The 5,000-nt window shown below is 44.9% G+C and overlaps 1 protein-coding gene across 1 annotated transcript in view; it reads right to left on the reverse strand.

Moving 5' to 3' along the window:
* adam19a (ADAM metallopeptidase domain 19a) overlaps positions 1-5,000 on the reverse strand; it is a 258,822-nt gene that overhangs the window by 134,280 nt on the left and 119,542 nt on the right. The window lies entirely within an intron of this gene.

The raw sequence follows: 5,000 nt of genomic DNA on the forward strand, positions 1-5,000 counted from the left end.
ATGGGGAGAGAGAGAGATGGGGAGAGAGAGGGAGAGAGAGAGATGGAGAGAGTTGCAGAGATGGGGAGAGAGAGAGATGGGGGGAGAGAGAAAGATGGGGGAGAGAGAGAGAGAGACAGAGATGGGGAGAGAGAGTGATGGGGAGAGAGAGATAGGGAGAGAGAAATGGGGAGAGAGAGAAATGGGGATATTGGAAGAGAGGGAGATGGGCAGAGAGATGGGGAGAGATGGAGAGAGAGAGAGAAATTGGGAAAAGAGAGAAATTGAGAGAGAGAGAGAGAGAGAGAGAGAGAAGAGAGATGGGGAGAGAGAGAGATGGGGAGAGAGAGAGAGAGAGAGAAGAGAGATGGGAGAGAGAGAGAGAGAGAGAAATTGGGAGAGAGAGAAAGAAATTGGGAGAGAGAAATTGGGAGAGAGAGAAATTGGGAGAGAGAGAAATTGGGAGAAAGAGAGAAATTGGGAGAGAGAGAGAGAAAGTGGGAGAAATTGGGAGAGAGAGAGAAATTGGGAGAGAGAGAGAAGAGAGAGAGAGAGAAATTGGGAGAGAGAGAACGAAATTGGGAGAAAGAGAGAAATTGGGAGAGAGAGAAGAGAGAGAGAGAAATTGGGAGAGAGAGAGAGAAATTGGGAGAGAGAGAGAAATTGGGAGAGAGAGAGAGAAAGAGAGAGAGAAATTGGGAGAGAGAGAAGAGAGAGAGAGAGAGAGAGAGAAATTGGGAGAGAGAGAGAAATTGGGAGAAAGAGAGAGAAAGAAATTGGGAGAGAGAGAGAGAGAGAGAGAGAAATTGGGAGAAAGAGATAGAAATTGGGAGAAAGAGAGAGAGAAATTGGGAGAAAGAGAGAGAGAGAGAGATATGGGGAGACAATGTACTGAGCAAATGTCAAAATGTGTCTTTTTACCACATTAGTGCACGACAGACCAAGTACTCTCACCCTGCACACCCCAATTGACAAACAAACAAAACAAAACAAATGCAGAGTCTTCTCTTCTTCTTTGTACTCAATTTGGAATGAGGGTTTGCTATTTAAATTGATAGAAAGTGGTGTTGGAATGAGGGTCTGCTATTTAAATTGATAGAAAGTGGTGTTGGAATGAGGGTTTGCTATTTAAATTGATAGAAAGTGGTGTTGGAATGAGGGTCTGCTATTTAAATTGATAGAAAGTGGTGTTGGGATGAGGGTCTGCTATTTAAATTGATGGAAAGTGGTGTTGGAATGAGGGTCTGCTAAATTAAATAATCCATGTACACAAACAACAAGTGTGCAGTTAAAATTGGCAAAAAAAATACAAACATTTCTTTACACAGGGCTGTGGGGTGAGACAGGGATGCAGCTTGAGCCCTACCCTCTTTAACATATGTATCAATGAATTGGTGCGAGCACTAGAACAGTCTGCAGCACCCAGCCTCACCCTACTAGAATTTGAAGTCAAATATCAGACCTGGACCCTGACAGTAAATCTCAGTAAGACAAAAATAACAGTGTTCCAAAAAAGGTCCAGTCACCAGGACCACAAATACAAATTGCATCTAGACACTGTTGCCCTAGAGCACACAAAAAACGATGCCTATCTCTGCCTAATCATCAGCAACATCGGTAACTTCCACAAAGCTGTTAACGATCTGAGAGACAAGGCAAGAAGGGCCTTCTACGCCATCATAATCATCAGAATCATCAGAATACGTGACCACTGTGACTGACCCAAACCTAAGGAAAGCTTTGACTATGTACAGACTCAGTGAGCATAGCCTTGCTATTGAGAAAGGCCGCCGTAGGCAGACATGGCTCTCAAGAGAAGACAGGCTATGTGCTCACTGCCCACAAAATGAGGTGGAAACTGAGCTGCACTTCCTAACCTCCTAACCTCAATGTAACCTCCTAACCTAACCTCAATGTATGACCATATTAGAGACACATATTTCCCTCAGATTACACAGATCCACAAAGAATTCGAAAACAACCCCGATTTTGATAAACTCACATATCTACTGGGTGAAATACCACAGTGTGCCATCACAGCAGCAAGATTTGTGACCTGTTGCCACAAGAAAAGGTCAACCACAATTGTAAATTTACAACAGGGTATATATACATACAATAATATGAATTTGTAATGTCTTTATTATTTTGGAACACGGTGAGTGGAATAGTCAACCAGACCAGCCAATAAAGGCCCTTGAATGAATTGAGATCATTGGTGTGAAAAGAGTCATATATCATTGGTCCAGAGGAAGTAAATACAGACCAGGGGGAATAGTTATCTGTGTGAGGGAGAGATCATTGGGGGAGTCATATATCATTGGTGTACAAACTGAGAGAGTTAGAAATTAGGAACAGTATCAGATCCATATAGACCAGAATGAGGAACAAGGAGACCAGAACATTATTGTTTGTGAGGGAGGGAAGACCAGGCTGGGAGGGAATAGTTATCTGTGTGAGGGAGGAAGACCAGCTGAGAGGAATAGTTATCTGTGTGAGGGAGGGAAGATTATAGAAGGTTTTTTACGAGTTTGATATTATGGACAGCCGGCTGCGATGATGGTTCAGCTATGTTAGTGGTGTGTTAGATTAAAGACTACTGAAAACTGGGGGCTGAGAGGAATAGTTATCTGTGTGAGGGAGCAATGCACAACTTGTAATCTCTGAATGATGAATTGTCCCTTCGCTTCAACACTTCTGATGACCATTTCCTTATCTGTGTGAGGGAGGAAGACGGGGCTGAGAGGAATAGTCATCTGTTTGTGGGAGGAAGACCAGACCAGGGGAATAGTTATCTGTGTGAGGGAGGAAGACCAGACCAGGGGAATAGTTATCTGTGTGAGGGAGGAAGACCAGACCAGGGGAATAGTTATCTGTGTGAGGGAGGAAGACCAGACCAGGGGAATAGTTATCTGTGTGAGGGAGGAAGACGGGGCTGAGAGGAATAGTTATCTGTGTGAGGGAGGAAGACCAGACCAGGGGAATAGTTATCTGTGTGAGGGAGGAAGACAGGGCTGAGAGGAATAGTCATCTGTTTGTGGGAGGAAGACCAGACTTGAGGAATAGTTATCTGTGTGAGGGAGGAAGATCAAACCAGGGGAATAGTTATCTGTGTGAGGGAGGAAGACCAGGCCAGGGGAATAGTTATCCGTGTGAGGGAGGAAGACCAGACCAGGGGAATAGTTATCTATGTCAGGGAGGAAGACCAGGATTAGTTGAGAAGGGGGAGCCGTCTCCAGTGCAATTTTCCCCTATCAGTCAGTCAGGCAGCGGAGAGCGAGAGCGAGAGATAGGGAGAGAGAGAGAGGGTGAGAAGGTAAGGTTCTTGAGTCTGCAATCACTTATGAGCCCTGAGAGGCTGGCGTTGGGTGTTAAGAGGGGTGAGGAGGTGAGGGAGAGGAAAGAGAGAAGGGAGGTGGTGGAGTGGGGGTGAGGAGGGTTGAGGATGAGGTAGGGGAGAGAGGTGGTGGAGGAGGTGAAGAGGATTGAGAATGAGGGAGGGGAAGTTGAGAGGCAGTGTTCTGAATCAACGCTTCCAGTAGACACCTGTGCGCGTGTGTGTGTGTGTGTGTGCGTGCGTGCGTGCGTGTGTGTGTGTGTGTGTGTGCGTGCGTGGCTAAATGACACAAAGGGGCTCTATAATTAATCTACGTCAAGAGTGTGTCAGAGCGTCTAAAATTAAACAACGCTTCTCTGATAGGCACAAGAGGGGGGTGGGGGGGTGGAGAGGTATGGGGTGAGACAGGGTTAGTCATTTACCCCCCACCCTTCTCCCTCCCTACCCCCGCTGTAGAAAAGAGGGGTGTCACCGCTACCCGAAGAAGTGGCGGCTGACAGTTATTTCCATAACGTGATAAATTGAAACCATTTTTGGCTTTAGGAACGCTGCCATAAAGTTGGCTATAGGGGCTGCGAAATGTCCTCAGTTGAAAATCGGAGCCTTGAATCAAACAGCACGTTGTTGATGAAATGGGACTCTGGCTTTTCTTTAAAGCATTTTCCAACGTTTTACCAAAAACTGGGAAAATGTCAGCTTACATTCGCATCATGAAATGATTTCTTACCCTAAAAGAAAGTAGAACCCTTTGGCAAACATCCTGTGTCTCGCTGAGCATCAGTACTTTTCATAAGAAACATTCATGTGTTGAACATTTCAGAATTGTTTGCAAAGCCAACTTACACACAGCTCTGACACACACACTTAACCCCACCAGACATGTCACCAGGGGTCTTTTCACAGTCCCCAAATACAGTAAAATAATTATATAAACCATACAGTATTATACAGAGCCATTATTGCATGGAACTCCCTTCCATCTCATATTGCTCAAATGAACAGCAACCCTGGTTTCATAAACAGATAAAGCAACACCTGACGGCACAACGCCTCTCCCCTATTGGACCTGGATGGTTTGTGTGTATGTATTGATATGTTGGCTATGTGTGCCATTTGTAAAAATGTATGTAGTTCTGTCCTTCAGCTGTTGTCTATTAATGTTCTGTATCATGTCATGTTTCATGTTTTGTGTTCTGTCTTCTGTGTTCTATGTTCTGTGTTCTGTGTTCTGTGTTCTGTGTCTATGTACTGTGTTCTGTGTTCTATGTTCTGTGTTCTGTGTTCTGTGTGGACCCCAGGAAGAGTAGCTGCTGCTTTCGCAACAGCTAATGGGGATCCTGATAAAATACCCCAAAATACCAAATGCCAGTCTGTTGTTCTGCTTGTATTTTCATAATGTTCGTCAGTCGAGGAATGACGTGGCCTTGATGCTGTCCCCTGCTGTGTCAGACAGGCTATCCAGGGTAATAGGATGCATCTGCACCACTCCCCTCTCTCTCTCTATCGTCTCTCCCTCCTGTCTCTCTCTGTCGTCGTGGTGATTCACGTGTCCCCAATATATAGGGCTCTTAGAAGAGTGGGAATAATATGGGACAAACAACAACAATAAAGTCTCTTTAAATCATGCCAAACACATTCAAGTCGAAAACAGATTCTGAGTATCTCAAAATGGAAGTTAAAATGA

This window comes from Oncorhynchus nerka, linkage group LG8 (assembly GCF_034236695.1).
Source record: "Oncorhynchus nerka isolate Pitt River linkage group LG8, Oner_Uvic_2.0, whole genome shotgun sequence".
Taxonomy (NCBI): Eukaryota; Metazoa; Chordata; class Actinopteri; order Salmoniformes; family Salmonidae; genus Oncorhynchus; species Oncorhynchus nerka.